The following is a 21,969-nucleotide window of genomic DNA, read 5'->3' as shown; positions in this document are numbered from 1 at the left end:
GGTAAGATGCAGATGCAGATGTGGAGATGCCGATGCAGAGTGGGCCAGGACTCAGACACAATCAAGTTAACAGACTATTGACTATTGGCATGCTTTCTTAGTCTGCTGGAAGGAGCAGAAGACTTCAGTGAGATGATAGGATACTTTTTGCACTTCAAGACAATCTAACCATTTAATGAATCACAAGAAAATATATTTTCCTTATATAAAAGGATACTGTTTTTTAAAAAGTTTTTTCCAGTTTTATATTCTGTGTGGGTTGAAGATGTAAAGCATAATGACTGAGCTCACAACTTTTGTGAAAGGAGAGGCGCCTGGTTGGCTCAGTGGGTTAAACCTCTGCCTTCAGCTCAGGTCATGATCTCAGGGTCCTGGGATCGAGCCCCACATCGGGCTGTCTGCTCAGTGGAGAACCTGTTTCCTCCTCTCTCTCTGCCTGCCTCTCTGCCTACTTGTGATCTCTGTCTGTCAAATAAATAAATAAAATCTTAAAAAAAAAATTGTGAAAGGATTACCACAGTAAGTTTGGTTAACACCCATCATCTCATATAGAAACAAAAAAAAGAAAAGAAAAATGTTTCTTTTCCTTATGATGAGAACTCTAAGGATCCACTCTCTAAATTTTCAAATATGTAACATAGCAATGTGAGCCTTAGTCAGCATGTGTTCACTACATACCCAGTTCTAATTTATCTTAGGCCTGGCAGTGTGTATGTCTGGGCCACTTTTGTCTAAATTCCCTGCTCCCCACCAGTAACCACAAACCTGTTTTTCTTAATGATTTTTTAAAATATTGCACGCAGAAGTGAGATTTTACAGTATTTGTTTTCCTCGGACTTCTTTCACTTATGAATGAATATAACACTCTCAAAGTTCATCCATGTTGCCACAAATGGCAGGATGCTTCTTCTTTTATTGGTTGAAAAATATGCCATTTATATATCTACCATGACATCTTTATCCATTCACCCATCGATGGACACTTAGGTTGTCTCCATGTCTCTGCTGTTGTAAATAATGCAGCTACAAACATGGGGGTGAACATATTTCTTCAACATAGTGTTTCCATTTCCTTTCAGTTATATTCTCAGAAGTAGAATTGCAGATCAAATGGCAGATCTATTTTCAACTTTTTGAGGAACCTCTATACTATTTTCCATAGTGGCTACACCGGTTTGCATTGCCATCAACAGTGCATGAGGGTTCTTTTTTTCCCCCACATCCTTGTTAGCATTTATTATCTTTTGCCTTTTTGATGATGACCATTTCAACAGGTATGAGTTGATATTCCATTTGAGTTTTAACTTGCATTTCCTTAATAATTAGTCATGCTGAGCATATTTTCATGTAACTGTTGGTCACTTGTATATCATCTTTAGAAAAACACCTATTCAGGTCCTTTGGCATTTTAAAAATTGGATGATGATGATGATGATGATTTTGACTTTGAGTTGTATGAGTTCTAAATATATTTTGGATATTAAGCCCTTATCAGATATGTCATTTGCAAATATTTTTCCCATTTTGTAGGTTGTCTTTCTGTTTTATTGTTTCTTTGGCTGTGCAAAGCTTTTCCATTTCATGTAATTCCACTTGTTTATTTTTTATTTTGTTACTTGTGCATTAGATGTCGGATTCAAAATATCATTACCAGAACCTATGTCTAGGAGGGTTTTTTTTTCCCTTTGTCTTTGTCTAAGAGTTTTATGGTTTATAGTCTTACATTTAGTTTTACATCCATTATGACTTAATTTTGCAAATGGTATAAGAATCTCTTACCATGTGAAAATCCAATTTTCTCAGCACTATTTATTTAAGAGATTGTCTTTTCTCCATTGAGTGCTCTTGGCAACCTTGTCAAATATTAGTTGACTGTATATGCATGGGTTCATTTCTGGGTTTTCAGTTCTGTTCCATTGTCTATGTGTCTGTTTTTATGCCAGTGCCACACTGTTTTGATTATCAAAGCTTAGAGTATAGTTTGAAATTAGGAAATGTGATGACTTCTGCTTTGTTCTTGCTCAGATTTGTTTTGGCTATCCAGGGTTTTTGTGGTTCCATAAAAGTTTTAGGACTGTTTTTTTCTACTTCTGTAAAAATTGCCATTATAATCTTGACAGGGTTTGCAATGAATCAATAAATGTCTTTGGATAGTACAAACATTTCAGTGATATTAATTCTTCTCATCCACGAACACAGGATATCTGTCCATTTCTTTGAGTCATCTTTGATTTCTTTCATCAGTGTCTTGTAGTTTTCCACGTAGAGATATTTTATCTCCTTGGTTAAATTTATCCTAACTATTTTATTGTTTTGGTGCTATTGTAAGTGGGATCACTTTATTTCTTTTTCAGATAATTTGCTTTACTGGAAGATATTTGATGACTGATTCAATCTCATTACTAGTAATTGGCTGGTTGAGATTTTGTTTCTTTCTAATTCACTGTTGGTAGGATGTAGGCTTATAAGAGTTTTTTTCATTTTTTCTAGGTTGTATAGTTTGCTGGTATATAGTTATTCATGGCAGCTTCTTATGATCCCTTATATTTCTGTGGTATCAATTGTAATGTCTTTTTTTTTTTCATTTATAATTTGGTTGATTAGAGTTTCCTCTCTCTTTTTTTCTTGGTTCGTTTAGCTTAAAATTTGTCAATTTTATGTATCTTCTCAGAAAACAAACTCTTGCTTTTGTTAATCTTTTTGGTGTTTTCTTCTTCTTTATTTCATATATTTTTGTTCTAATCTTTATTATTTTCTCCCTTCTGCTAACTTTGGACTTAGTTTGTTCTTAGTTCTAGCTTCTTTCTAGTTCTTCAAGGGGCAGAGTTAGATTGTTTATTTGCAGTCTCTCTTCTTTCTTAATGTAAGCATTTATTGTTATAAGCATTTCTCTTGGGCACCTGGTTGGCTCAGTCTTCAAGTCATGTTCCTGGGGTCCTGGGATCAAGTCCTCTATCTGGCTCCCTGCTCAGCTGGGAGTCTGCTTCTCCCTCTCCCTCCACTATTCTCTCTTTCTCTATCTCTGTCAAATAAATAAATAAAATCTTAAAAAAAAAAAAAGAAAAGCATTTCTCTTAGAACTGTTTAGCTATATCCCATAAGTTTTGGTTTCCATTTGTGTTTCCATTTTTGTTTGTCTCAAGATGCTTTTTAATATTTCCCCTTTAAATTTTTCTTTAATTCTTTAGTGTTCATAAGAGTGTTGTTTAATTTACACATATCCATGAGTTTTCCAGTTTTTCTCCTGTTACTAGCTTCTAGTTTCATTCCTTTATGGTTAGAGAATATACTTGGTATGATTTCAGTCTTCCTGAATTTGGTAAGACTTGTTTTGTGACCTAACGTATATCCCATCTCTGAAAATGTTCTGTGTGTGCTTGAGGAGAATGTGTGTTCTGCTGTTGTGGGGTAAAATATTCTGTATATGTCAGCTAGGTCTGCTTGGTCATAGTGTTTAAATCTATTGCTTCTTTTGTTTTTCATTAAGATTTTATTTATTTATTTATTTGTCAGAGAGAGAGAGAGATACAAGTGAGAAAGACACAAGCAGGGAGAGCAGCAGGCAGAGGGAGAAGCAGGCTCCCCACTGAGCAAGGAGCCTGATATGGAACTTGATCCCAGGACCCTGGGATCACAACCTGAACTTATGGCTGATGCTTAACTGACTGAGCCATCCAGGCGTCCCTTTATTGTTTGTTTGTTGATTATCTCTGGGTAATATATCTATTGTTAAGGGTGGGGTATTTAACTCCCCAGCTATGATTGCATTGCTCTTTATTTCTTCTTTGGCTCTGTTAGTTTTTGTTTTATATATTTAGAGACTTCAAAGTTGGGTGCATAAATATTCATAATTGTTATTTCTTCATGATAGATTCACCCATTTACATAATGACCTTCTTTGTCTCTTTTTATCATTTTTAGTTTTAACTCTATTTTGTCTGATATAAGTATAGATAGTGCTTGAAATATCTTTTTCTGTCCTTTTACTCTATGTGTGTCTTTAAGGATAATGTGAACCTCTTGTAGGCAACCTATTGAATCATGTATTTTTTTTTTTTGGATCCTTTCAAATGTAATTTAATCCATTCAAATGTAAATTTTATTGATAGGTTAGGACTTCCTACTGTCATTTTTTTTAAAAGATTTTATTTATTTATTTGAAACAGAGAGAGAGAGATCACAAGTAGGCAGAGAGGCAGGCATAGAGAGAGAGTTGAAAGCAGGCTCCCTGCTGAGCAGAGAGCCTGATGCAGGCCTCGATCCCAGGACCCTGAGATCATGACCTGAGCCGAAGGCAGAGGCTTAACCCACTGAGCCACCCAGGCGCCCCTTACTGTCATTTTTTAAAAAAAGTTTTTATTTATTCATTTGACAGAGAGAGAGATCACAAGTAGTCAGAGAGGCAGGCAGAGAGAGGGGGAAGCAGGCTGCCCATTGAGCAGAGAGCCTGATGCAGGGTTTGATCCCAGGACCCTGAGATCATGATCTGAACTGAAGGCAGAGGCTTTAACCCACTGAGCCACCCAGGCGCCCCAACTACTGTTGTTTTATTCATTGGTTTCTGGCCTGTTTTTTAGATCCATTGTTCCTTGCTTCTTATCCTGCTCTCTTCTTTTTGTGTTTTGATGTCTTTTGATATCCGTATGCTTTGACTTTTTTTTTTTATCATGTTCTTTTGCATAATTACCATAGCTTTTTCCCATGTGGTTACCAAGAACCTTATATAAAAATATATTAAAATTATAACACCTGTTTGTTGAATGTCTCATTTTGTTTATGCATTGTTTTCCTAATTTTATTTAGTTGTCCATGTGTTCTTGTAATTCACTAAACTTCTTTAAAAATTACTCTAAATTCTTTATCTCACAATTCATAGATCTTTATTTCTTTTGGGGTATTAGAGCTTTATTAGTTTCTTTTGGCAGTGTCACATTTACCTGATTCTTCATGAGCTTTGTCTCCTTACACAGGTATATGCACATTTGAATATACCATCTCCTCTTCCAAAGAGGAAGAGAGAGTTATTCACTAGTGTTTTTAGCTTGGTGTTCTGGATGTGTCTGTTGGTAACATCCTTGGGCAGATGGGGTTTACTGTTAGCTTCTATTTTGGGGCAAGGCTGCTGGCTGAGCTCTGAGGTGGGGGCATGCCACTGGCTAAGAACAGTTGGATAGGACTACTGGCTTGGTTCCCTGCCCAAAAGATTCTATAGAATGGAATTCATGGTTGCCTGGGTTCTCTGATCAGGCTTCCTAGATGATCAAGACTGCATAGTGTACTCAGATGTAGGTAGAACTATGAATTAGCTTCTCTGCCCTAGTAGGGTAGCAGAACAGGCCCCAAGACCTGAGTGGCTCATTGTTTGGGGGCCTAAACCAGGCAAGACTGTGCACTGAGTTCCTTGGACAGATGGGGCCACTGGTTCTGCTCTGCAGCAAGTCCAGGTTGTGCGGTGTTTAAGTGCCGTTATAAGCAGGGCTCTTGGAAGAGCCATGTAGCTTCCCATGTGCTCTCATCAGGTTCCCTGGTGGGTGGGCTGAAGGCTGTATTCAGCAACGGGTGGAGTTGTGAATTGTTTTTTCTGCTTAGGCAGAGCCAGAGAACTGACTCTAAGATGGCAAGGCTCTTGGTGGTCTTGACTCAAGTTGATTTGTCCCCTAAGTGGCCTGACCAAATGGCACCACAGACTTTGCTCTGTGGATGATCAGCTCTGATGTCTGTGCTCAACTGTTGCTGGGCTATGTAGCTTTCCAGTGTTCTGGCCAGGCTTTCTGCTTGGGTGTGGCTAGGCGCTGTGCTCAGAAGATGCAGGACTGTTAATTAGCTCCCTTGACTGGGCCAAGCAGGAAAGCTAACTCCAATCAGCTTCAGGTGTTGCTGGTCAGGCTCTCTGATCAGGTGAGGCTGGGAGGTACACTTAACAGATGAAGGGCTATTAATTAGCTCCCTGACTAGGTGAAGCAGGAGAGCCAACTCCAAGCAGCCTTCAAGGTATTTCCGGTTAGGGTTTCTGGTTAGATGGGGCCGGGAGCTACATTCAGCAATGAATAGGGCTGTGAATTAGCTCTCCTGCCTGGGCGGAGTGGGAAAATAGCTCCATGTCCAGCAAGACTGTCTGTTGTCTTGACTCAAGCCAACCTGCACCTCAAATTCTCTGGCCCATTGGTGCCACTGGCTTTGCTCTGTGGATGATTAGCTCTGCCTGCCACACTCCTTGCTTGAAGTTGCTGAGCTGAGCAGCTTCCAGGTGTTCTGGCCATCCTTTCCGACCAGGCAGAGCTAGGAACTGCACCCGGCAATGGAATATGCTATGAGTTAGCTCCTCTGCCTGGGGGTGGGGGGTGGTGGTCAGAGTAGGGTCCAGCACTGGCAAGACTCTTCATCTGAGGACCTGAATCTGGCTGAACTGTGCTCTGCCTAGTTCCCTGGTCAACTGCACCTCTGTCTTGGCTCTGCAGATGAGCAAAACTGCTACCTGGAACTACCACTTGAGGACTGCAGGTAAGAACTTGGTCTGCCAAGATATGAGCACTTGTTGCAAACTCTGCCCTCTTCTCACAATGAGCTTTCTAATGGTCAAGCCCCACAGACTCTCTTGCACCTCCCCTGAGGTGAGTGCAGAGTGGGGACTCCTAAGAAGCAACACCCAGTGCTGGGGAAGCTAGCCCTGGGCTCTTTTCCCACTGGAGAAAAATAGGTTCGGGGAGACCTCAGTTGGCATGGTGCCAGCCCATGGTCTGTGCATAGCCACTCCTCTCCCCCATGTTCTAGGACTTTCTTAGTCGTGTTTTGTCCGTGAATAGTTGTAAAGGGGAACAAAACTGGGAATGACCTATTTTGCCACCCAGGTGGCATCACTCAAGGGATAATATATTTTCAAATGTCTTCCTTTGTTGTGTTTCTTCCCTTCTGTCATTCTGCCTTTTCAGTGAGTTGTCAGTTCTTGTCTCAGAGGGGTCATGATGCTGCAGAAAAGCAGAGAGGGGCTTTTCGATTTCTAAAGTATTGGCTTTTATTGGAAAAAACCTAGCCCAAAAGAAAAGTGATGATAATAAGTCTTCCTGTCCACATTCTTTTCTCCCTTTCCAGGGTTAGGGAAAGGAAGGACCATTGTACTCCATAATATCACAGAGTTACAGAGTACATATAACTGTGCTATATGTCTGGCCTCACAGAGGTCCTGCATATTCCAGCTGCAGGGAAGAAAGCAGTAGTGCATTTGCAGAGGGCACTAAATTACCAGTGAAGATAGATCAGACAGAAGAGCCACTGTAACAGGATTGAGTTTCCTCCATGACTTTAAGAGGCCAGGAGACAATAAGAGCTTCCTCATTTGCAGCCAGCTTGAAAAGAGGGTGAAAAAAAACCAGGTGGATTCCCTCTCTCATGGGTATTGTATATTCACCTGGAATTCCTACACAACTCCTGGCAAGCAGTTATGATTAACTTTCCACCCCAGAGCAGAAGCTTACAACAGAAACTTAGTTCAGTTATAAGAGAAAATAATTGCACACTTGAATAGATGGCCTGAAATGTGTACACTAGGCACTTACATAAACCAGATGTCTGTAACCTGAATGACTGCAGGTCCTCCAACTTTCCCGAGTCCCTTTACCTTTTACTATCTTGATAAAATGACTCAAAGCTCTATCCCTTGTACTATAGAAAATTTAGCCATGCTACTGTCTCTGAGTATTCTTGAGAATTACAATTTCTGGACAGCTGGCTTGGAATTCTTCCACTGAATTCTTTTTTTCCCTTCTGCTTACTGCTCTCTCTTTTTTGTACACTGGACACCAATTTCCTACTTCCTCTATCCATCGAATGCATCACTAACCAAGGTTGATGAGAATAGCAGATTTTTAAAGAAGGTTTGAAGCAATGGAGGGGAATAACAGCAAAAATTACTGCAAGCAATTACTGGAAATGAACATAAGGTATGAGAGCCCTAAAAAGTCATCGTTTCTTTTGGTATCTTTTAAACACCTTATCTCTTCTACAAAGAGCCCTCTGAGTCAAAAATCCTGTGAATTTTTTTTCTGGAAGGTAGTATTGAAGCTGTCTGTACTTTTTCAAGTGTATTTAAAAATGATCAAAGCTGTTTTCAGGAATGATTGAAAATGAAAGGAGTGAAGAGTTACACAAGTAGTCACTACACTGAAACACTTACACAATGTGGCAGTGTGAGCTGCTTACTAGTCAACAGCCTTAACATTATCTCTACTGTGTTTTGTTCTCTTCTATAGTTCGCCTCCGTATATTATATCACTGTGTTTGCAGCTCATGTAGAAATGTCAGGAATTCACCTTAGCACTTTTCCCGTGTCAGTAGCTGGGTGCACACCACACTACCATCGTTCTTCAAAATGCCATTTCTAATGGAATACTCTTCATTATTCACAGAACCCTTATCCTGAAAGGTCATAAGCTGCATCACACAGCAATCTTGTTTCACCTAACCTTTGGTAGTACTGAAACTTATTAAGAGACTCCTCTTAATAAGTAAGTACTACACCAAGACAATACCTATTCCTAACACGAGCCCTAAAAAAGCCTGTTGAACTTTCCACAGAGGTGATAACAGAAGACATACCACCCTCACTCCTCTGTCATTAACTACATTGAAATTCAAAGAGAGCAACTTCAGAAGCATTGAAACCTGGTGCTGTGGAGTTGTCTAATCAATGGAACTGTTCAGCCTTGAATAAATTAACATGAAGCAATGTCAGCTCACTGAATCCCAGGAAATCACATCTTATGGAAGAGTAATTAACTTGCTAAAACTATGAGAGCAAGAGATGCCAAGACTTGTTTAGAAGATTTTCACCCCTATCAGAGATCACAGTAAGAGCAAGCAGCATGTGTGTTACACATTCCTCTTTGAGAAATGGGTTGGAACTTGCAGGCAGAACCATCCAGGACTCCTCAGTTAGGTTACAGTGAGTCAGAAAGGAAAACACTGAAAATCTTGATGCATTGGTCAGAAAGGAAGATGACCCTCCCATGAGTGTTCCGTTCTTTTATGGCCTAACTCTGAGCAATCAGGTATACTCTGAACATTTGTCACTCTAGCCTGTGTTTATTGGCTTCTTAGTGTAGATGCCATTTGACCTTCCCAAGGGCTGGTGCCAAATATTCTTTGCATCCTGAGTGGCTAATACATTGTCTTGTTTATGGTCAATTTATAATATATATTTGATGAGGAATAATATTCCTAACTGAGCCTCCATTCAGGAATTTGGAATATAGTAACTGACTCCTATCAGCAGTTCAGGACTGCAGAATACAGATAAATAGAGGAATGGGAAGAACGGAGAAAAGCCTAATGAGAATAATTGGATCTGCTGTTGCCTTATTAACTCAGTTAGGCTTACACATGGGCTTTCTCAGCACATTCCAAGCATACTGGTTGCCTTTAAAAATAAGCATCTTGGGGAGCCTGGGTGGCTCATTCGGTTAAGCATCTGCCTTCAGCTCAGGTCATAATTCCAGGGTCCTGGGATTGAGCCCTGCATTGGAATCCCTGCTCAGCAAGGAGTCTGCTTCTCCCTCTGCTTCTGCCTGCTGCTCCCCCTGCTTGTATTCTCTCTCTGATCCCAGGACTCTGGGATCATGACCTGAGCCAAAGGCAGACACTCATTGACTGAGCCACTCAGGCGCCCCTGAATTTTCTATTAAATTGTAGGCTCCATGAGAGCAAGGACTTTTTTCCCCTACTTATTCTTTCCCCAGTGCCCAGTATGGTTTTAGCATAAAGTAAGGAAATCAACAATTATTTTTTGGCACTTAATTACTAAACATTTAATAATCTTTATCATGTTTTGGAATGAATACTAGAAAAATATTTTAAAGCATGAGAAGATTTAAGGTCATTGTCAGAAGTGTGATATAAAAGGTGATTCCAATTTAGATTTTCAGGAATACCATGTTTCTTTTGAGTTGAAAATGCTATGCAAAAAAGTTTCAACCTAATGAAACATATGGATAAACAAGGATAACAAGGGATTTGAAGTAGCTGTTATACAAATGGTACAGTTTGCATCTGTTATGTATAAGCTATAGGAAACTGATCATTGTTTGAAAATGAGAATTTCATTAATAATATTATAGCTTTTAGTCTCAGAATCTGTGGACCATTGTCAAATTACTAATATTAAGGTCTCAAAACCATAAATCTTCAGCTTGGGATTAGGATTTTAAGTACAGTAAATAAGATCAATTTATATGACCTTAGTCATTCTCATTTCAGAGATATGGTCCAAAGAGGAGGCTCTGCCTAGGTTCTAAACTCTAATATACTGAGTGATTTTAGCAAGGCACTGAATTTTGCTCTGATGTATCTGTAAAATGGGCTGACAATATCTGCTTTATGGTTTGTTGACCAGTTTATTAAAACAGGGAATGACCTATATCAAGACCTTATTGCTAGGGCATTGCTATTGACATACACTTATTTTATACTGTATTTATTGACATATACTTCGACTAAGCAATCAGGGGATAAAGCATATCATCTATAAAGATGCAGGGACTAGAACACGGAAGCAGACTCATGTGGACTTAGGCGCTTTCCCTGGATGATCGGGGAATTGAATTTTTGATTGTTGCTTTTTGTGAAATCTGCATAATCATTAATACCACTTTTCCCAAAGATCCAAGCAGATCTTTAAAGTGATCCAAAACATCAGATCATTTATCAGCCTCTTGTTTTTTATTGCATATACATGACCTCGGGTGGTATAAATATTTGTTCTGTCAATAATTGTCTGTTCTGAAACCACTGTGGGACAATGAGTAGTATATATTATTTTTTAAAGATTTTATTTATTTATTTGACAGAAAGTGAGATCACAAGTAGGCAGAGAGGCAGGCAGAGAGAGAGAGGAGGAAGCAGCCTCCCTGCTGAGCAGAGATCCAGATGCGGGGCTCGATCCCAGGACCCTGAGATCATGACCTGAGCCGAAGGCAGAGGTTTTAACCCACTGATCGACCCAGGCACCCCGTAGTATAATTTTTTGATTGATGGTCAGAGCTAGAAAGGAATTTTTAAGTGAGATGCATAGGTTCATAGTGTTTTAGAAAAGTATTCTACACAGACTTGACATTTATGCTACTCCAAAATATTATACCACTTCACGAACAGCTGTCAGTGATTGTGAAGAAAATGAGGTCTGAGTCTCTTGCCTAGTCAATAGCTTGGTTATTTACGTCACATCCCTTGAATGTGTGGTGCTATGTTATATGCTAAGTGCTTGGCTTTTTTAGACATTTTGTCCTAAAATTGTTAACATTAACCATCCTCTTCTAACATTGGAGAAAAATTAACTTATCTACATTATATAACCAAAGAATAGGAGTAATATAGTGACTATGCAAATAATAATAAAAGGACTGTGCCAGATAGGAGTTTGTCCTTTACTTTTGGCACCAAGATTCATGTGCATATTAGGCAGACATGTTGTTAGGAAAAGACTAGATCTCTTCCTGGTCTTAGGGCTCTGTAACAATCATGATGATTCGTTTTCCTTGGGTGGTTTAGGAATAATAGCAAAAATATGAGGATGATGATGATGATAAAAATATTGGCAAACATTTGCTCTGTGCTTATGATATGCCTGACACCAATCTAAGTACTTAACATGGTTTAATTTATTTAATCCTATGAGATTTAGCTTTTCTGAATATGAATGTTGTTTCTTGTTATGAGGGGAACTAAAAAATAAAACAAGAAGGAAACTTAAGATATCTGTGAGCTGTTGAATTAACCGATTCTGAAACAAAATTACCACCTAATATTGCTAAATGTCTTTCTGTTTACCCTATGATTTTTTTAAGTCTTCTGCTAATTACAGTTGAAAGCATAACTGACCTGGATTTTGCATTAAGTTATTTCAAATAGCATTTCTCTGACCACAGAACTCCCTTCACACCAGTAGAAATGAGGGCAGGGGGAGGATGCTCATGGGATTTGAAGGTGATGGTAAAGCCTAGTAAAGCCCAGGTGGGGAGACAAAGCCTTAAAGAATTGGCCTGCTCCCTACAGGATTTACTTAGTGGTCTCAACCAGGGACCATAATGGTACGTTTGTTTCTTCCCTTCCTCAGGATATACAGATATAGGAACTAAAGTGGTTAAATGTTTTAGTATATGTGCTGCTGAAATGAGCACAAAGGGGGGTTAAATATGAATGACACCTCTCACTATTGCAATAAACAGCCCAGTTTAAAAAATTGTGCTTCCTGCTTCCATGATTTTGAATTCTTCTGGTTTAGAGCTCTTAGTATTCGTGGGAGACATGTTTCCATCAGGAGATGTACGAAAGATCCCTTTAATTAGAAGCTCATAAGAGCATTTGGTCATTTGGGGCTTCTCATGTCACTGAGTGAACAGATATAAAAAGATGTATGGTGGGGATGCCTGGGTGGCTCAGTTGGTTGGACGACTGCCTTCGGCTCAGGTCATGATCCTGGAGTCCTGGGATCGAGTCCCGCATCGGGCTCCCAGCTCCATGGGGAGTCTGCTTCTCCCTCTGACCTTCTCCTTGCTCATGCTCTCTCTCACTGTCTCTCTCTCAAATAAATAAATAAAATCTTTAAAAAAAAAAAAAAGATGTATGGTGTAGAGTTGGATAATGAATTCTGACTTCCAAAGAGAAATGGATTTCTCTCACACGATGGGAGCAGGCAGGATGTGGATGGAATTAAGGATATACTCTGGGATGCCTTCTGAAAATGCTGTACCAGAGATAAAATCTAATCAAAGACTTTACACACCTAGCATCCATGGGCTCAGGTATCTCTGAAATGAAGGTTTGGGTCAGTCAACTGGAGTAGAGAATCCTGAAAAGTTGGGTGCTAGCTGAAAGCATGTGGGCATGTGGAATGGATGGTGCATGTCATAAACATCAGCTATGGCTTCATGACCAGTTGCTGAAATAAGAACTGTGTCATCTAGCCTTTTCTTTGATATTTAGTGTATCCGTTTTTATGTTTATAAGTTATTTTAAATTTAATTTAAATATAATTTGTTTCCTACATGACTTTACATGATATAGTCGTTACCAGTTAGGCTGGTAGAAATGAGAGAATATATAGAGAAAAGATTGTAAAATAAGTACTGAAGGAATAGATGAACCCAGAGATGCTGGATTTAGATCCAGATGCAGTCATTGTGGCCTTGTGCTGCTTCCTTTTGAGGAAAGGGTAGACATATTTTTATCTAATAAGAAAATGGATGCTTAGTGCTAGGTGGAAAGATTTAAAAAATCTTTGTATGTTGTGTTTTAAATTCTTTAAATAAGAGTGCAATATATATACAGAAAAATAGACAAACCTCTTTAAAAAGCTTTTATTTTAATTCCAGTGAACCTACATTGTTATATTAGTTTCAGGTAGACAGACAGTATCATGATTCAATACTTCCCTACAACATGTCCGGTGCTCATCACAGGTGCACCCCTTAATCCCCACCAACTATTCCCCCATCCCCCCACCCACCTGCCCTGTGAGAACCATCAGTTTGTTCTGTATGATTAAGAGTCTGTTTCTTGATTCGTATGTAAACACCTTGAATTACCATACTGAAGTAAACACCACCAGAGTCAAGAAATACATTGTCACTGTCTCAGAAACCTCTCTCATAAATGCTCCCAATGTTACTGTCTCCAAATTTAAACACCATCTTTTTTTTTTGATTCATTTTTTATAAACATATAATATATTTTTATCCCCAGGGGTACAGGTCTGTGAATTGCCAGGTTCACACACTTCACAGCACTCACCTTAGCACATACCCTCCCCAATGTCCATAACCCCACCCCCCTTTCCCAACCCCCCTCCCCCCAGCAACTCAGTTTGTTTTGTGAGATTATGAGTCACTTATGTTTAACCACCATCTTGTCTTCTAAAAGCATAAATTAGTTTGCTTGTTTCTGAACTCTATGTTAATAGAATCATACTGTTTTTAGTGACTTTGTGTCTGGCTTCCTTTGCTCAACATTATGTTTCTGAGATTTGTCATATATAACAGTAATGCATTCATCTTCATTTCTTAATAGTATATAGAATTTTAGTGAATGTACCAGTGTATACTTATTTTCTTTGCTGTAGAGTACTCCCTTTTATGGTTGCTAGTTGGGTTTTCTGGTGGCCTTTTTTTTTTTTTTTCTCTTCGACTAGACTGCTATTCTTCTTCCTTGGTCTCTAGCTTCTTGGCACACCTTGCAGATTTTGGACTTGCCAGCCTCCATAATGACATAAGTCAAATTTAAAAAATAAATATCTTTCAGTGTATATAAAAAATCCTAGTTGTTTTGTTTTTCTGGAAAACCCTAACTAATAAACTTGGTGTTCAATTTTTAAAATTAAAGATACATGTTATATGAGATTTATCAGTTTCAAGTGACAGAATTTTACTGAGTTATGCTTTTCATGAGCCCACTGAGTAACCCTGGACTGCAAGAGGAGATAGGTTGTCTGATAGCCTCAGGATGGATCTTCTTAACTCCCCACTCCAGGGAATCATCAGAGGAGCACGTGGTAAGCATTCACATCAGCTGCTGCTACATCTACGTTTCAGTCAACCACCCAAGCAAACAATACCTGTGTCATTTCCTCAAATATTAATCCAGAAACTCTGACAAGTACACCCATATTGATTAATGTAGCCCAATCTAAAATTATTTATTCCCACCTTATTGTACCATTTCTTAGAATATGTTTCTATACATATTTCCTCCTTTCCTTTCTTTTTTAATTGAGATGTAATTGACATATAACATTATATTAGTTTTAGGTGTACAACGTATTGACTTGATATAGATATATATTGAGAGATAATGACCACAATAAGTTTAGTTAACATCCATTACCTGACAAAGGTACAAAATATTTTTTCTTGTTATGAGAACTTTTAAGATCTACTGTCTTAACAACTTCCAAATGTACAATTCAGTATTGTTAACTGTGTCTACCATGCTGTGTATTACATCCCCCATGATTTACTTATTTCATACTGGATGTTCGCACCTCTTGACTATCTTCCTCATTTTGTGCACCCTCCACACCCCACATCTGGCAACCACCAATCTGTTTTCTGTAAGGTGTTTTTTGTTTGTTTGCTTTTTAAGATTCTACATACAAGTGAGACCACACACTATTTGTTTTTCTCTATCTTGTCACAAATGGCAATGTTTCCTTCTTTTTATTCCATCATATATACATACTACATCTTTATTTATCTTTTGATGGACACAAGTTATTTTCATGTGTTGGCTTTTGTAAATAACGCAGTTGTGAACATGATGGTGCATACAGCTTTTTGAATTAGTGATCTTTTTTTCCTGTAGATAAGTACCCCAAAGTGGAATTGCTGGATTACATGGTAGGTCTATTTTTTAGTTTTTAAGGGGCTTTCGTACTGTTTTCTCTAGTGGCTGCACAAATATACAGTTCCACCAACAGTACACAAGAGTTCCCCTTTCTGCCACATCCTCACCAATACTTTCTTTTTCTTTTTGATTATAATTGTTTTAACAGGTGGGAGGTGATATCTCGAGGTTTTGATTTGTAGTTCCCTGATGGTTAGTAATGAACACTTTTTCATGCATCTGTTGGTTCTTTCAGCTCTTAATAATAATGTTACTAGGTACATTCCTGTGCATGTATTTTTGTTTACAAATATAACATTTCTTCCGGTCCTATAGCTAACAGTGGAATTGCTGAGTTAAAAAGTACATGTATGTTCAATGTTAGTAGTTACTGCCAGACGGTTTTCCAAAATGATTATACCCATTTCCATTGCCATCAGGAGGAGTACATGAGAGTTTCAGTTGCTTCAAAGCTTTATCATGCTTGGTATTCTCAGCCTTAAAAAAAAAGCAGACTTTTTTTTCAAAGTGGCATACTTCTAGAAATGTGCATAAGTCATAAAATTATAGTTAGATCAATTTTAATAAAATTGTATAACCAGCACCCAGATTATGAAGTAGATTATCATCTATATCCCGAAAATGTCCCTTTGCCCATTATTCTTGTCTACCTCACCTAAAAGTTCTCACTATTCTGTCTTCTGACCCTGTCGGTAAGTTTTGCCTTTTTTGAAATTATATAAATAGAATTGTACAATATGTTCTTTTCTGCATTTAGCTTACTTTGCTTAACTTTGTGTTCATGAGATTTGTCGATGGTGGCTGTATGTAGTCATAGTTTTGCTGAATAGTATTCTGTCAGATGACTATATTACAGTTTATTTCTCTTTTCTCTCATTGATGGACTCACAGTTGTTTGTAGGCTTGGTTATTATAAGTAATGCTGTTCTGCACATTCTTATACCTTACACACTTCTGTTGTATGTATACTGGACTAGAGCTGCTGGGTCATGGAATATGGATATGTTCAGCTTTATTAGATACCACTGACTAGTTTTTCAAAGAAATTTTACAAATTTACATTATTATTAGCAATATATAAGAATTCCAGTTGCTTCACATTCAGATCAATAGTTGGTATTATCAGTCTTCTTAATTTTTGCACATTCTCCTAGGAGTGTCATGGCCTTAATTTAAAAAAAAAATTTGTATTTCCTTCATGACTGATGTGATTGAGCATTTTTTGTTTATTGCTCATTTGGATATCTGTTTTTTTAAAATTTTATTTAATTAATTAATTTATTATGTTATGTTATGTTAGTCACCAAGTCACCGTACAGTACATCGTTAGTTTTTGATGTAGTGTTCCAAGATTTATTGTTTACATATAACACCCAGTGCTCCATCCATATAATATAAGCCGTCCTTAATGCCCATCACTGGCTAACGTATACCCTCACCCACCTACCCCTCTGAAGTGTCTGTCTATCCCAGGGACTTGAAGATATTATTCTATATTATCTCCTACAAACTTATGGTCTAGCATTCAAATTTAAACTTACAACCCACCTGGAATCATGTGTGTGTGTATATGTGTGTGCATGTGTGATGCAGAGGATAAGTTGATATTTTTATGTATATCTAATTAACTCAGTACTATTTATTTAAAGAGTTCTCCTTTTCCAAATGTTCTGTAGCATCACTTTTTGAAATATATCAGTAAAAAAATTTAATTATGGAAACCTAAAGGAGAGGACTATATTGGGCAGTTATTATTTTTGGCTGGCTAAAGCTGAGCCTCTTCTAAAAATTATAGACTCATGCACTTTAAAATGTAGATTTCACATCCGTTGAAAATGATAGCCATATAATTCTTCATGAGGAAGATGTGGGCACATGACTTATGCTTTGCTAATCAGATTCACTAAACCATGATTTGAATCAGACTTCAGTCACTTAAAGATGCAGAGACCATAACAGAATTCAATTTGAAGATATGTGTCACCACATGCAGCAGAGAATAGGCCTTTCCAGAGTTACTAATGTTCAGAGAGTGTATTTAGTAAACTGATTACACTGTAGAGCAATATAGATTTGAAATTCACAAGATTGCAGCCAAGGATGGTAATTATGACAAACAGATCTTGGTTTTGAATCTTGTTTCACCATTTCTTATCTGTATGATCTTAGACTTTTCTGAATCTAGTTTTACACATTTTAAAATTTCAGAATGACAGGACTAATACAAATATTTAGTGATCTGGTACAGATTAATGATGAAGGATATGAAACATCAGGGTCATTGACAAACACAAAATAGATGCTCAGTGAATGGTATCCCTTTTGGTCATGATACTTACCAAAGTGAGAAGGTGGTTTCAATTGCCTTGCTGACATAAGGGAATTGTCATTAGTTTTTGCTGAGAAAAATCTCAAAGAACTGTATACCTTATCCTTGGTGGTTAAATTAACCAATTAAAAATATTACAAGAAATACACAAGATTTAAGAATACTCAGTTCAAATTCATTATAACGACTGGGTAAAAAATAATCTCTTAGAAGATTCGTAAGTATTTTTCTTTATATGTTTTTCAGAATACTGAAGGAAGGCCTGTATAATTTACTTTAGTTAAAAAAAAATTTTGAATCAATTAGTTCTATTGGTATTATAAAAGTGATATGTTTCATTATAAGATGTCCAAGTGAAACAGACCGCTTCAAAGTTCAAAAAAAATCCCAAATTCAAAAACCCAAAATAATTTCAATTTCAATATTAGCAATCATTGTTTTATTTTATTTTATTTTAATTAATTAATTTATTATGTTCAGTTAGCCAGCATATAGTGCATCATTAGTTTTTGCTGTAGTGTGCAACGATTCATTAGTTGCATGTAACACCCAGTGCTGATCACCTCATGTGCCCTCCTTAATACCCATCACCTGCTTACCCCATTCCTCACTGCCTCCCTTCTATAACTCTCAGTTTGTTTTCCTGGAATCCAGAGTCTCTCATGGTTTTTCTCCCTCTCTGATTTCTTCCCATTAAGTTTTCCCTCCCTTCCCCTGTGGTCCTGCACTCTATTCCTTATGTTTCACATATGAATGAAACTATCTGCTAATTGTTTTTCTCTGCTTTCCTTATTTCACTTAGCATTATCCCCTCCGGTTCCACCCATGTTGATGCAAATCGTAGGTATTCCTACTCTCTGATATCTGAATAATACTCCATTGTATATGAACCGCATCTTCTTTATCCATTCATCTGTTGAAGGGCATCTCGTCTCCTTCCACAGTTTGGCTATTGTGGACATTGCAGGCTGGTACAGCCACACTGGAAAACAGTATGGAGGTTCCTCAAGGTGTTACATATGGAGCTACCCTACGACCCAGCAACTGCATTGCAGGTATTTACCCCAAAGATACAGATGTAGTGAAAAGAAGGAGCACATGCACCCCAGTGTTCATAGTAATCATTGTCTTAGACATCTTACTAAACATATATCCAGACAGAAAAATGCATCCTTTTTTCTTTCCATATGTCCAGAAATACGTGTGTGTGTGTGTGTGTGTGTGTGTATTTCACATAAGAGCCATAGAATAATTTAATAACACTGAAATTATATTCATTTAAAGTGAAATGTATATAAATGTACTTAACTGAAAAAAGAAATTGAAGTAAAATTGCTAGAATCAACAAATTTCAGGTAAAGGAAAAGGTTTCTTTACCAGAAGAGTTATTAGCCCCTAACACTATTCCAGTGTTAACTAAAAAAGATTAGGAAATCCATTAAGAAATTTGAATCACTTTTTAAAAATTATATAATATGATTTTGAATTGATAGTAAAGACTGAGTCTATTTTGAAAGTGAAAGTGACTGATAGTGATTTCTTGTCCCATCTCCCTCTCCTGATATAGATTTATTTTTACTATTTTTACTTTGTTAGAAATATTTAGAACATTTTTATTATATTTTAGAATCATCTCCCAACCATTCTGTTTCCATTCTGTATTTTATAGCCAGTGCTAATTCTTACTCCTTTTAAGACAGCTTCTTCCTTCTCAAACTTTGTATTTGGTTGTTCCTTTGTTCTTCAGTTTTTCAATAGCACATTAAAGAAAGCCTGGAGATCTTGTGTGCCCAGGAAAGTGTGTCATTCGCTTTTCTAGTTGAATGACCAGTGGGTCATTATTATGATATTAGTCCATGCTTTTTTTCCCCCTGAGGTTTTTTTGTTTTGTTTTGTTTTGTTTTGTTTTGTTTTGGACATTTTCCATTACTTTTTGCTTTTGAATGTTACTGTTGAGAAGTCTGAAGCCAATATGATTTCTTTTTCTTCTTTAATTTTTTTTTTGTGGTTTTATCTGTTAGTTTCTCTTTTTTTAAAATTTGAACTTTATTTTTTCAGTGTTCCAAGATTCATTGTTTATGTATCACACCCAGTGCTCCACGCAATACCTGCCCTCCATAATACCCACCAGCAAGCTCACCCAGTCCCCCACCTCCCTCCCCTCCAAAACCCTCAGTTTGTTTCTCAGAGTCCACAGTTTCTCATGGTTCATCTCCCCCTCCAATTTCCCCCAACTCCTTCTCCTAATGCCCTCTGTGTTATTCCTTATGCTCCACAAGTAAGTGAAACCATATGATAATTGACTCTCTGCTTGACTTATTTCACTCAGCGTAATCTCTTCTAGTCCTATCCATGTTGATACAGAAGTTGGGTATTCATCCTTTCTGATGGAGGCATAATACTCCATTGTATGTATGGACCATATTTTCTTTATCCATTCATATGTTGAAGGGCATCTTGGTTCTTTCCACACTTTGGCTACTGTGGCCATTGCTGCTATGAACATTGGGGTACAGATGGCCCTTCTGTTCACTACATCAGTATCCTTGGGGTAAATACCCAGTAGTGCAATTACAGGGTCACAGGGTAGCTCTATTTTTAATTTCTTGAGGAATCTCCACACTGTTTTCCAAAGTGGCTGCACCAACTTGCTTTCCCACTAACATTGTAAGAGGGTTCCCCTTTCTCCATATCCTCTCCAACACTTGTTGTTTACTGTCTTGTTAATTTTGTCCATTCTAATTGCTGTAAGGTGGTATCTCAATGTGGTTTTAATTTGAATCTCCCTGATGGCTAACTTATTACCTGCCTGGATGCTAGAAGAATTCTAAATTTATCTTTGAAATTTAGTAACTTAATGAGAATGTATGAGTCTTGTTTATTCCACAAACTTTTTTCATATTAAAAGTTATATTTAAAAAATTTTATTTCAGTCTTATTCTGCATTTAGAGAAATGCTTCTGTATTATCTCTCTGTGTACCTTTACTATTCTGTTTTTTATGATGTCATTTATCTTTTACATTTACCGATTTCTTTCAACTTCCTATGAGTCTTTTGACATTTTTTCCTACATTTCTAGGCATTTCAAGACATTATCCATGTTATTATTTCAGTTTTTTAAACTTTTTCTTCCTGTTTCTAATGTACTGATTAGATCTATAATGATGAAAGTTTTTTTTATGCTCAACTGTCTCCTTTCGCTCTTCAACTGCCCTTCTTCTGCTTTATCATTTTGTCTTTGAGCTCTTATTTTACTGAATTCATTTTCTTTAAAGTTCTTTTATAGTATAATGTATTTGTGGGGTATTAATTTTGTATATTTATATATTTTTATTTTTATTATTTTTTTATTTTAAGATTTTATTTATGTGAGAGAGAGAGAAAGTGAGAGAGAGCACAGAGAGTGAAGGGGTAGAGGAAGAGGGAGAAGCAGATGCCTTGCTTAGCAAGGAGCCTGATGTAGGCTTAGATCCCAGGACCCTGGAATCCTACCCCGAGCTGAACGTAGCTGCTTAACCAACTGAGCCACCCAGGAGCCTCTCTTATTTTTTTATTTTTAATATTGAAGTATAGTTGACATCAATGTTCTATTAGTTTCAGGCATACACCACCACAGTGATTCAATAATTCCATGCTTTATGCTCATCATGATAATTATAGTCACCATCTGTTATCATACATCCTATTGACAATATTCCCTATGCTGTATTTTTCATCTCTGGGATCTATTTACTTTGTAACTGGAATTTTGTACCTCTTAATCCCCTTCACCTGTTTTGCTCTTCACTCTACCTTCTTCCCCTCTGGGAGCTACTAATTTCTCTCTGTTTATGAGTCTGTTTCCATTTTGTGTGTGTGTCTCTGTGTCTTTGTTCATTTGTTCTGTTTTTTTGATTCCATAAAAAGTGAAACCATATGGGGGGAGGAGTCAAGATGGCGGAGAAGTAGCAGGCTGAGACTACTTCAGGTAGCGGGAGATTAGCTAGATAGATTATCTAAAGATTGCAAACACCTACAAATCCAATGGGAGATCGAAGAGAAGAAGAACAGCAATTCTAGAAACAGAAAATCAACCACTTTCTGAAAGGCAGGACTGGCGGAGAAGTGAATCCAAAGCGACGGGGAGATAGACCGCGGGGGGAGGGGCCGGCTCCCGGCAAGCGGAGGAGCAACAGAGCACAAAATCAGGACTTTTAAAAGTCTGTTCCACTGAGGGACATCACTCCAGAGGCTTAACTGGGGTGAAGCCCAC

At 37.6% G+C, this 21,969-nt stretch overlaps 1 pseudogene across 1 annotated transcript in view; it reads left to right on the top strand.

The window, feature by feature from the left end:
- The window catches only part of LOC111153188, a 97,697-nt pseudogene that overhangs the window by 4,012 nt on the left and 71,716 nt on the right, over positions 1–21,969 (top strand). The gene's annotated exons all lie outside the window — the stretch shown is intronic.

This window comes from Enhydra lutris, unplaced genomic scaffold, assembly GCF_002288905.1.
Source record: "Enhydra lutris kenyoni isolate GAN:26980312 unplaced genomic scaffold, ASM228890v2 scaffoldscaffold3, whole genome shotgun sequence".
NCBI classification, from domain to species: Eukaryota; Metazoa; Chordata; class Mammalia; order Carnivora; family Mustelidae; genus Enhydra; species Enhydra lutris.
Note: the sequence above shows the minus strand (reverse complement) of the source record. Positions and strands in the feature narration are given on the sequence as shown.